We start from the raw sequence: 13,836 nt of genomic DNA, 5'->3' as shown, positions 1-13,836 counted from the left end.
CAAAAAGACGTTGCATTCGAGTCGTCGAGTTCATCATGAATACTATTAAGTCATTTATAGTTAGATATATTATGAAATGGTATGCATGCCGTCAACTTTCATTGTAATGAAAGTTTGTCTTTTAAAAACGAATGCAATGTTTGTAAAATGTATCATATAGAGGTCAAGTACCTCGCGATGTAACCAAATGTAATGTATTCATCCAGATGGATTAGGACGGGGCATCACATGCTTCAATTCCCAACACCACTTCAAAACATTTAAACTTGAATTTTACAGAATATAGAAACTAAAACAGTTACCTTTATGATGTAATAAAGATATCGCAAAGAGATAATTAATTGCGGACAAGAATAGTTATGAAGATATCTTCAAAGATACGATGATATCTTAGAATTTTCTAAGATCGAATGATAATGAGGAAAAATTCTTCTGTAAGGATTTAGAATACGTAAAGAGATCTTCTGTGATTTCCTTCAGAAATTGAATCATCTAGATTCTTTGGTTATAAGTTTAGTCCTTGTGATTTGTCCAGTCTCCTTCATGGCTTGCTCAATCTATTTTTTAGTTCCAAATTTTCCATTGAGCGTTTCCAACATACAATTCTTTATTATCAAGCTTCTGGTCATAAAGACCATCTACGGCTTTTGTTGCTTCATCAGCATTATTAGGGTTAACGAATCTGAATCGTTGGTTATAGTTCTAAGGTGTTTTGAAGGATTTTGAATTTGATCGTTGAATCGGAATTGAAGAATGTACAATGTAACATATTAATGTGAAAGCTAAATATTTCTTATGTATTACCTACCCGTTAAAATATTTTCATCATCAACAGTTTGTACAAAAGATTTTTTTTTCAATTACAATCTTTATGAAGATATACGTTCATATATATATATATATATATATATATATATATTCTTCAGATGTAATCATGGATTTAATGAGTTAATATAATATTAAACTCATTTGATTTACGATTGAAAAGAGAATAAATAATCTCCAAAACTTTAGAGATTACATAATCATCGGGGAATGAAGTTATGAATCAATACTTCATCATTCATTGTTATTGATTTTCCTCGGTATATGATGTTTGTGCTTGTGGAATCCTTGTGAAATTCGCAAGACACAAATGATGTTTTCTAGAAAGTTTGGAGTACATCGAAAATAGAAGTGTAAAATCAAACATGTATTTGAATAATACACTTACTTTATTATGAAATGAAGAGTATTGTGCTGAAGCAGTGATTAACGATTGTTAAGTCATTAACGAAGGGTGTACATCATAGCATATTAGTGATATGAATTAACCAAGTAGTTACATACTAGTTAAGATTCACACGTAATAGCTTAGTATGAAAAGATTTATTATTGTTCCAAATCATATATATATAAAGTATACATATATAATTCTTCAGGAAGAATGAGTCAATACATCTTAACTCATTATTACTAATATTCCTTGATATCTATGGGGCATATGATGTTGATGTTTGAGGTACTGAGTGTGATGTGGGATGCGGATGTTGTTGGTGGTGGTGCTGATGTTGTTGGTGGTAATGCTGATGGTGCTTACAGTGCTTGTGGTGTCAGTGATGTTGGTGGTACTGATGGTACTGGTGGTGCTGGTTATGCTGCTGGTACTGTTGATGCTTGTAGAATTCGCACCATATTCTCCAGAGCCACCACTCGAGCGCGAAGCTAGTTGACTTCTTCTACTATTCTGGGATGATTGGCGGTTGGAACAAGGGGATGAATAAGATCTAGAATCTTTGATATTATATAATCGTGACGGCGTACCCTGGAAAGAAGAGAGAAAATAGTGTTTCAGACTGGTTCGCCTGTAAGCGCTTCAGGTTCTTCACCAAGAGGTGAATTCGCTTGGTGGAAGGGATCACCATCTTCTTGCCTCCATTGATTGAGTCGACTACGAACACATCCCCAATTCATCCAGAATAGATGATGACTGATTGGTTAGTTTGTTCTGGTTACGCCGTCATTGGAGCTCGAGGAGTTCGAGGAATCCATATTATGTGTTTGGAATAGGTTTGATATGAAATGAGTATTGAATACTGAATGATATATTCGTCTCCTCGAATACGTATATATAGCAAAAAGATTTCTGTAATTTACGGAGGAAATTTAGGAAAAGTGTTTGACAAAATTTATGGAGATAGATAGGATAATATATGATTAGATATGATGTCTCAATACTCCATTTATGCAATAATGGCAGCATGACGTGTCGAGATAAGAATTGAATAGTATGTAATTAGATAATCTTTCGATTAAAGACTTTCAATTCGTAATGGCCTATTAAGGTCTAGGGGCTTGAGCTATAGGATCTTTTAAATCGGTAATCCAAACCCTTCCATTCTAGAGTTTCGTAGACGCCACTCGTCAAGAAAATTCAATGATCAAAAATAACGAGAAAGTAAAGATTTTGAAAGTAATGAATATGAATAGTAGAGATTTCAAGAATCATGGTTTACATTTCATGTAATACATATGTAATACACAAAACCATGATAGATGACATAGGAATGTCAAGAATTTCAATAATCATGAGTGATAGCCCTCGGTGTCTGTAATGATGATAGGGTTCATGCTAGTCATCCTAAAAGAATGAGAGAAGGAAGGTTACAAGCGTTCTAAGGAAGACGTAAGGCAAGAGGTAAAAGTATAGATAACAGATAGCAAGATAATAAGTTATAGGCAATTAAAATTAAGGCAGGAAAGGCTATAGTCCTAAAGATTGCTAAGGCACCCTAGCTAACATATAAGGCACACATAAAATGCAATCCTGGTTCTATATAACAGCCCTGTGATAATGCTAAAAACGAACATATATTTCATAGCATTATTCCTCAAGAAAGACAAGATTTTAGTTGCAATTGTTCTATTTACAAGTGATATTCGTTTAAATAATAAAAGGTGAAGACAACGGATAGATTCAATGAATTGAAGACGCAAATGACCAAAAAGCTCAAAAGTACAAAGTACAATCAAAGTGGTTCCAATTATTGATAAGAAACGTCTCAAAATTATAAGAGTACAAGATTCAAAACGCAAAGTACAAGATATTAAATTGTACACAAGGACGTTCGAAAATCCGAAACCGGGACCAGAGTCAACTCTCAACGCTCGACGCAACGGACTAAAAATTACAAGTTAACTATGTATATAAATATAATATAATATATAATTAATTATATAAATTATATATATATATTATATTTATATAATAAAATGTCGGCAAACAAAGATCCAAAAGGTGTGAGCTGGATCCGATATCTCCGTGACTCGCGGAGTTCTAAGAGCAAATGGGCCGCGACTCGCGGAGCCCCAAATTCTAAAAATGCCTATAAAAGCTAACGCATTCTGAACGTTTTATATATCCTTTTATCAATCTCTCTATCAACGTATATATATATATATATATATATATATATATATATATATATATATATATATATATATATATATTTATATTTTAATTTTAATTTTAATTTTAATTTCTAATAATAAGGGTATGTTAGCGAATGTTGTAAGGGTGTAAGTCGAAATTCTGTCCGTGTAACGCTACGCTATTTTTAATCATTGTAAGTTATGTTCAACCTTTTTACATTAATGTCTCGTAGCTAAATTATTATTATGCTTATTTAATCCGAAGTGATCATGATGTTGGGCTAAAAATATTAAAATTGGGTAATTGGGCTTTGTACCATAATTGGGGTTTGGATAAAAGAACGACACTTGTGGAAATTAGACTATGGGCTATTAATGGGCTTTATATTTGTTTAACTAAATGATAGTTTGTTAATTTTAATATAAAGATTTACAATTGGACGTCCCTATAAATAACCATATACACTCGATCGGACACGATGGGCGGGGTATTTATATGTACTAATAATCGTTCATTTAACCGGACACGGGAATGGATTAATAGTCTATGGAATTATTAAAACAGGGGTGAAATTATGTACAAGGACACTTGGCATAATTGATAACAAAGTATTAAAACCTTGGGTTACACACAGTCGATATCCTGGTGTAATTATTAAACAAAGTATTAAAACCTTGTTATAGTTTAAGTCCCCAATTAATTGGAATATTTGACTTCGGGTATAAGGATAATTTGACGAGGATACTCGCACTTTATATTTATGACTGATGGACTGTTATGGACAAAAACCAGACGGACATATTAAATAATCCAGGACAAAGGACAATTAACCCATGGGCATAAAACTAAAATCAACACGTCAAACATCATGATTACGGAAGTTTAAATAAGCATAATTCTTTTATTTCATATTTAATTTCTTTTATTTTATATTTAATTGCACTTCTAATTATCGTACTTTGTATTTATTGTTATTGTATTTAATTGCACTTTTAATTATCGTACTTTTTAATTATCGCAATTTTATTTTATCGCACTTTTATTTATCGCAATTTCATTATCGTTATTTACTTTACGCTTTAAATTAAGTCTTGTATTTATTTTTAATATTTTACATTAGGTTTTAACTGCGACTAAAGTTTTAAAAATCGACAAACCGGTCATTAAACGGTAAAAACACCCCTTTATAATAATAATATTACTTATTTATATATTTGTATTTTTATAAATTAAAACTAATATAGCGTTAAGCTTTGTTAAAAGATTTTCCCTGTGGAACGAACCAGACTTACTAAAAACTACACTACTGTACGATTAGGTACACTGCCTATAAGTGTTGTAGCAAGGTTTAAGTATATCCATTCTATAAATAAATAAATATCTTGTGTAAAATTGTATCGTATTTAATAGTTTTTCCTAGTAAAATATAAGCTATTTCATATACACCTCTGCGCACATCACCCTGCTCTGATACCAATCTGTTAGACCCCCAAATAGGGCATGGGGTATTTGTGACTAATTATATCAAATCACAGTTGTATAAACGAGAACGACTCTATATGAGACATTTTATTGAGTTTTGCAGCGGAAGATAAATAGATTACATTGTATTTAGAGCATTAAATGTTCTTAATTGATATGATATGTAATGAAGACTCCAAGCATAGCAAGCAATCATCATCAAAGCAGCAGATATATAGCGGAAGCAATATTTAAGTACCTGAGAATAAACATGCTTTAAAAAGTCAACACTAGGTTGAGTGAGTTCATAGGTTTATCATAAATCAATAGTTCAGTATAGCATTAGCCCACAAGATTTCAGTTTAAAGTTGATTGATACCAAATATATCAATCGAAAGAGTTGCTGTTTGTAATATCGCGACTAAACAAAAGTTAACCCGTGACACTTGTTATTCGTGTCGTTGAATCATTATTATGTATCCAAAGACCAACGGTCAAATGGACAGAGACGTCACTCTCAGTAGCGCTACTCACAATAACTAAGCTTGCATCTTATACCTCAGCAATTAACGATATTACGGCAGGGATTTAGCATGACAAAGCGCGTATATAGCATAAAAGTTTGAGTACTTGTGTCTAAACGTAAAACAGTTATAAAAGTTGCGCATGTATTCTCAGCCCAAAAATATATATAAAAAGGGAGCTATGAAAACTCGCGATACGATACGATACGATAGTTTGTAGTAAATATGCATAGGATGGCACTGAACAAGTACAGAGTTGTGTTGACCTTGGATTCATGAACCTATACCAAGTATATATATTAACACATATACTTGTAATTGAATAAGTTTATATATATTATTTCACTTGTTATATATATATATATATATATATATATATATATATATATATATATATATATATATATATATATAAGTATTTGTTTGGTAAAATGATTTTAAAAGAGTTGTATTATTTTGTAATAATAATAATAATATTCATAATGATAATGGTAATATAATAATGATGATACTAAAAATAGTGATGATAATACTATTAATTGGATTTAATAATGATGTTGAAAATAATACTTTTTGATAATATCATTAGTTACTTTGTTAGTAATGATAATGATATTGATAATTAATATTTTACTAAATAGTAGTAATAATAATGATAATACTGATATTTAAAAATAATGATAATAAATAATAATAATACTAGTAATAATATAAATAACAAAAAATGATAGTGTTTGTAAAAATGATAATTCTAATAATATTAATGATACTTAATAATAATAATAATAATAATAATAATAATAATAATAATAATAATAATAATAATAATAATAATAATAATAATAATGATACTAGTAGTAAAGATAATAATAATAATAATAATAATAATAATATTAATATAGTTATAATACTAATAATACTTATATTGATAACTATTCTAAAATTTTAATAATAATATTCTTAATAATAATGGTCATTCTAATAATAGTAATAATAATTAGAATAACAACAACAATAATAATAATAATAATAATAATAATAATAATAATAATAATAATAATAATAATAATAATAATAATAATAATAAAAATAAAAATGGAAACTACCTTAATAAGCTTTTTCAAAAAAAAAAATGCCCAAGAGGGGACTCGAACCCGAGACCTCACGCTAACCCGCTAACACCATTAACCACTACACCATTTATGTTTTATCTGAATAATATCAAACCCATTTGTATTTAACCCTACATTTTCTGTACTCCTCATCTTCTTCATCTTTTTCTTCTTTAAAACGACTCGGGATCAAACCAACATGATAATCATTCATCTAAACATTTTTAGGACTTTAAAACAAAATATAATTGATTTATATTAGCCCCTAATTTAATTGAAAGCGAAAAGAAAGAAAAAAAGGAAACAGCACAGGTGCTGCTGTCGAAGGTTTAAAAAAAAATTGTTGATTTTTGATTTAGAGAACGTTTTAGATGAAGCTTATAAAATGAAATATGTTTTAAATCATACCTAGAAACGTTATGGTTCATTAATTTCAACAGAAACAACCTACAATTCTTCAATTTGATCTTAAAACAAAGTTTGACTTTTGAAAACCAAAACTTTGACCCGTAAATTCGACTTCGATAACAAGAATTGGAACCTAGGATTTTGCAGATAGATTGAGTGGATGATTACTAACAACATTGCGTTTAAGGATTTTGAAATCTTATTCGAAATCGAGCTTTTGGAAAAATGTGTAGTGACCCGAACTTTTCCATGTTTATATATATTAAATGAAGTTGATATTTACATGATTAAATGTTTCTAACATGTTAAGCAATCAAATTTGTTAAGACTTGATTAATTGAAATAGATTTCATGTAGACAATTGACCACCCAAGTTGACCGGCGATTCACGAAAGTTAAAACTTGTAAAAAACTATATGATGATATATATATGGATATGTATATAGCTAACATGATATTATGAAAAGTAAGTATCTCACTAGGTATATTAACAATGAGTTATATACAGAAAATGAGACTATTGAATTATGAAACTCGAAACGATATATATAACGATTATCGTTATAGCAACGCCTTACTAAATACATATGTATCATATTAAGATATATTCATTATTGGTGATTTGTGTAACCAATATGATTTAAGTGTATTGGGATTAATTTGTTAACCAAAATAACCTTGATAAATATCGAACAAGTTTGGAAAAGTATGGAGTGCACACTTGTTTGAACTTATCTTGATTATGACGGGGGTTCGGGGGCAGCGTCCCTGATAGCGGGGTCCAAGGGGTGGCAACCCCTGGCGGGGTCCAAGGGACAGAGCCCCTGGCGGGGTCCAAAACTGATGGGCAGAGTGAAAGGACGATACAAACCCTTGAAGACATGCTACGAGCAAGTGTTATTGATTTTGAAAACAGCCGGGATCGACATCTACCATTAGCAGAGTTTTCCTACAACAACAGTTACCATTCGAGTATTGAGATGGCACCGTTTGAGGCACTTTATGGTAGAAAGTGTAGGTCTCCGATTTGTTGGAATGAAGTTCGGGATAGACAAATTACGGGTCCGGAGATAATTCAAGAAACTACCGAGAAGATCATCCAAATTCAACAACGGTTGAAAACCGCCTAAAGTCGACAAAAGAACTACGCGGACATTAAAAAAAAGGATATAGAATTTGAAATTGGAGAGATGGTCATGCTTAAGGTTTCACCTTGGAAAGGTGTTGTTCGATTTGGTAAACGGGAGAAACTAAATCCAAGGTACATTGAACCATTCAAGATAATAGATCGTGTTGGACCAGTAGCTTACCGACTTGACTTACCTCAATAACTCGCTGAGATACATAATACTTTTCATGTCTCGAATCTAAAGAAATATTTTGCTAAAGAAGATCTCACTATTCCGTTAGACGAAATTCAAATCAACGAAAAACTTCAATTCATCGAAGAACCAGTTGAAATAATGGATCGTGAGGTTAAAAGAGTTAAGCAAAATAAAATACCAATCATTAAGGTTCGATGGAATGTTCGTAGAGGACCCGAGTTCACCTGGGAGCGTGAAAATCAAATGAAGCTGAAATACCCGCACCTATTTCCAGAAGATGCGTCAACACCTCCAACTGCTTAAAAATTTCAGGACGAAATTTATTTAACATGTTTATATATATTAAATGAAGTTGATATTTACATGATCAAATGTTTCCAACATGTTAAGAAATCAAACTTGTTAAGACTTGATTAATTGAAATAGATTTCATATAGACAATTGACCACCCAAGTTGACCGGCGATTCACGAACGTTAAAACTTGTAAAAAACTATATGATATATATATATATATATATATATATATATATATATATATATATATATATATATATATATATATATATATATATATATATATATATATATATATATATATATATAGCTAACATGAACGGGTTAAGAACCTATTTTGACTCAACATATCCCAACATAGGACTTCGTACTTTAGAAAGAGCTTCTAACATGCAACATAAAGAAGCATGTTATGCTTATGGGTTAGTGATGTTCGCTTCTCACCAAAGTGAGAAAAAGAACATCGGATTACAACTTTTAAATAAAACCTTCCCACAAGTGACGGATTCGGTAGTTGGGGTGAGAAACAAGGTTTTTAGATTATTACGGGGCTGTTGGGCATTACGTAACCCCCGTCCTTTTGAAAACATTACTACATGCTGTCTTGTCAACGACCACAACGGTTACGTTCCACAAGATCAAGGATGGGAGATTGTATTAATAAAACCAGAATGCATGACTTGTTTCTGGACTTATGAGTTACGTGTCTTTATTGCTTTTGCTGAACGACTTGCGTATTAACTAGATTTGTCTTCACAATTGTCTTGTATCAAAGATATTGTGTGCTATATTTTATGCTATATGTAAAATAGCGGTATTGTAAATTTGTAAAATATTGTATATAAGTTTGAACGCGAAATATTATTGTAATCAGTTTTTCATATAGAATTGTAGTAGTTGAATTATATATTAGCTACTAAGTATGAACTTAACGGGTAGGTACTACCCGAATGGAAAATTATAAAACGCTAATATGAAGAAAAAGCTTTTATAAATAAGTTCATATTATGCTACGAAATACTATTGACTACTCTTAATATTCTATATGATTAACTTAATTCTTTTAGCTATTTTTGAAGGAAATGACACCGACTACTCGCCAGAACTTGAACATGAGCGAGGAAGACTTCCGTGTTTTCCTTACTGCGAACATAGCCGCAGTGCAGGCCACAATGCAAAATAACAACAATAACTCTGGTTCTAGTAGTGGAACTAATTCCACAAAAAATCGTATAGGATGCTCCTACAAAGAATTCACTGCCTGCAAACCTTTGGAATTCAATGGAACTGAGGGTCCAATCGGATTAAAACGGTGGACTGAAAAGGTTGAATCGGTGTTTGCCATAAGTAAATGTACTGAAGAAGACAAAGTAAAGTACGCTATGCATACCTTCACAGGTACTGCGTTAACATGGTGGAACACCTATCTCGAGCAGGTGGGACAAGATGCTGCTTACGCATTATCATGGTCAGCATTCAAGCACTTGATAAACGAACAGTACTGTCCCAGAAACGAGGTCAATAAGCTCAAGGTAGAGCTTAGAGGGTTACAAACACAAGGATTTGATATTACCACGTACGAACGATGATTCACAGAGTTGTGCCTATTGTGTCCGGGAGTGTTCGAAGATGCAGAAGAGAAGATCGACGCGTTTGTAAAAGGGTTACCAGAAAGGATTCAAGAAGATGTAAGTTCACACGAGCCCGCCTCTATACAAAAGGCAAGTCGAATGGCTCATAAACTCATAAATCAGATTGAGGGAAGAATTAAAGAGCAGGCGGCCGAAGAAGCCAACACGAAACAAGTCAAGAGGAAGTGGGAAGAAAACAGTGACAAGAGTCACCAACAAAACAACAGTAACTATCGCTTCAACAACCAACACATCAATCACAACTACAATCGCCCCATTTTTCGCAAAAACAAACGCAACAACAACTATCCCAACAACAATAACAACAACCACAATAACCTTCCTAACAACAATAACAATCGCAACAACAACCAAATCAATAACAACAATGGGAGCAATAATCAAAACAATAAATGTCTAAGGTGTGGAGGGTATCATCCAGATAAGTTCTGTGTAGTAGTGTGTACCAAGTGTAACAGAACCGGACATAGTGTAACGAAGTGTGATGTCTATGGACCAAAGGCATATAAAAATAACAGAACAAATAATTCCATTATTTGTTACGGATGCGGAAAGCCGGGCCATTTCAGCAAAGCATGCCCTAATCAAGGGAATAGTAATGGGCAAGGCCGTGGACAAGTCTTCAACATTAATTCGGCAGAAGCGCAGGAAGACCCGGAGCTTGTTACGGGTACGTTTCTTATTGACGATAAATATGCTTATGTTTTATTTGATTCGGGTGCGGATAGAAGCTATATGAATAGAGATTTTTGTGCCAAATTAAATTGTCCAATAATGCCTTTGGATAATAAATTTTTACTCGAATTAGCAAATGGTAAACTAATTACAGCAGATAAAGTATGTCGGGATAGAGAAATTAAACTGGTTGATGAAACGTTTAAGATTGACTTAATACCAGTCGAGTTAGGGAGTTTTGACGTAATAATTGGCATGGACTGGTTGAAAAAGGTAAGAGCAGAGGTCGTTTGTTACAAAAATGCGATTCGCATTATGCGCGAAAAAGGAAAACCTTTAATGGTGTACGGAGATAAGAACAACGCGAAGTTAAATCTTATTAGTAGTTTGAAGGCGCAAAAACTAATAAGAAAGGTTGCTATGTCATTCTAGCACACATCGAAGAAGTCAAACCTGAAGAAAAGAACATCAGTGATGTTCCCGTCGCAAAAGAATTTTCTAATGTATTTCCGAAAGAATTACAGGGACTACCTCCACACCGATCTGTTGAATTTCAAATAGATCTCGTACCAGGAGCTGCACCAATAGCTCGTGCTCCATACAGACTCGCACCCAGTGAAATGAAGGAATTACAAAGTCAACTACAAGAACTGTTAGAACGTGGTTTCATTCGACCAAGCACATCACCGTGGGGAGCTCCTGTTTTGTTTGTCAAAAAGAAGGATGGTACATTCAGATTGTGTATCGACTACCGAGAGTTGAACAAACTTACCATCAAGAACCGTTATCCACTACCGAGAATTGACGACTTATTTGATCAACTACAAGGCTCGTCGGTTTATTCGAAGATCGATTTACGTTCCGGGTATCATCAAATGCGGGTAAAGGAGGATGATATTCCAAAGACTGCTTTCAGAACGCGTTATGGTCATTACGAGTTTATGGTTATGCCGTTTGGATTGGCTAACGCACCAGCTGTGTTCATGGACCTCATGAACCGAGTGTGTGGGCCATATCTTGACAAATTTTTCATTGTTTTCATCGATGACATACTCATTTACTCAAAGAATGATCAAGAGCACGAAGAACATTTGAGAAAAGTGCTAGAATTATTGAGGAAGGAACAACTGTACGCAAAATTTTCAAAGTGTGCATTTTGGTTGGAAGAAGTTCAATTCCTCGGTCACATAGTGAACAAAGAAGGTATTGAAGTAGATCCAGTAAAGATTGAAACCATTGAAAAGTGGGAAACCCCGAAAACTCCGAAGCATATACGCCAATTTTTAGGACTGGCTGGTTACGACAGAAGGTTTATCCAAGATTTTTCCAAAATAGCAAAACCCTTGACTGCATTAACGCATAAAGGGAAGAAATTTGAATGGAAGGATGAGTAGGAGAAAGCGTTTCAATTGTTGAAGAAAAAGTTAACTACGGCACCTATATTGTCATTGCCTGAAGGGAACGATGATTTTGTGATATATTGTGACGCCTCAAAGCAAGGTCTCGGTTGTGTATTAATGCAACGAATGAAGGAAATTGCTTATGCGTCTAGACAATTGAAGATTCACGAGCAGAATTATACGACACACGATTTGAAATTGGGCGCTGTTGTTTTTGCATTTAAGACTTGGAGGCACTACTTATATGGGGTCAAAAGTATCATATATACCGATCACAAAAGTCTCCAACATATATTTGATCAGAAACAACTGAACATGAGGCAACGTAGGTGGATTGAATTGTTGAATGATTACGACTTTGAGATTCGTTACCACCCGGGGAAGGCGAATGTTGTAGCAGACGCTTTGAGTAGAAAGGACAGAGAACCTATACGGGTAAAACCTATGAATATAATTATTCGTACCAACCTGACTACTCAAATAAAGGAGGCGCAACAGGGAGTTTTAAAAGAAGGAAAATTGAAGAATGAAATACCCAAAGGATCAGAGAAACATCTTAATATTCGGGAAGACGGAACTCGATATAGGGTTAAAAGAATTTGGGTACCAAAGTTTGGAAATGTGAGAGAAATGGTACTTAAGGAAGCCCATAAAACCAGATATTCAATACATCCCGGAGCGAGAAAGATGTACAAAGATCTCAAGAAACACTTTTGGTGGCCGGGTATAAAAGCCGATATTGCTAGATATGTAGGAGAATGTTTGACGTGTTCTAAGGTCAAAGCTGAACATCAAAAACCACCAGGTCTACTTCAACAACCTGAAATCCCGGAATGGAAATGGAAAAACATTACTATGGATTTCATTACTAAATTGCCAAAGACTGCAAGTGGTTATGATACTATTTGGGTAATAGTCGATCGTCTCACCAAATCAGCCCACTTTCTGCCAATGAGAGAAGATGACAAAATGGAGAAGTTGGCGCAATTATACTTGAAGGAAGTTGTCTCCAGATATGGAATACCAATCTCTATTATCTCTGATAGGGATGGCAGATTTGTTTCAAGATTTTGGCAAACATTACAACAAGCATTGGGAACTCGTCTAGACATGAGTACTACCTATCATCCACAAACTGATGGGCAGAGTGAAAGGACGATACAAACCCTTGAAGACATGCTACGAGCATTTGTTATTGATTTTAGAAACAGTTGGGATCGACATCTACCATTAGCAGAGTTTTCCTACAACAACAGTTACCATTCGAGTATTGAGATGGCACCTTTTGAGGCACTTTATGGTAGAAAGTGCGGGTCTCTGATTTGTTGGAATGAAGTTGGGGATAGACAAATTACGGGTCCGGAGATAATTCAAGAAACTACCGAGAAGATCATCCAAATTCAACAACGGTTGAAAACCGCCCAAAGTCGACAAAAGAACTACGCTGACATTAAAAGAAAGGATATAGAATTTGAAATTGGAGAGATGGTCATGCTTAAGGTTTCACCTTGGAAAGGTGTTGTTCGATTTGGTAAACGGGGGAAACTATATCCAAGGTACATTGGACCATTC

Source organism: Rutidosis leptorrhynchoides, chromosome 6 (assembly GCF_046630445.1).
Source record: "Rutidosis leptorrhynchoides isolate AG116_Rl617_1_P2 chromosome 6, CSIRO_AGI_Rlap_v1, whole genome shotgun sequence".
NCBI lineage: Eukaryota > Viridiplantae > Streptophyta > Magnoliopsida > Asterales > Asteraceae > Rutidosis > Rutidosis leptorrhynchoides.
This window is presented reverse-complemented; position numbering follows the sequence as displayed.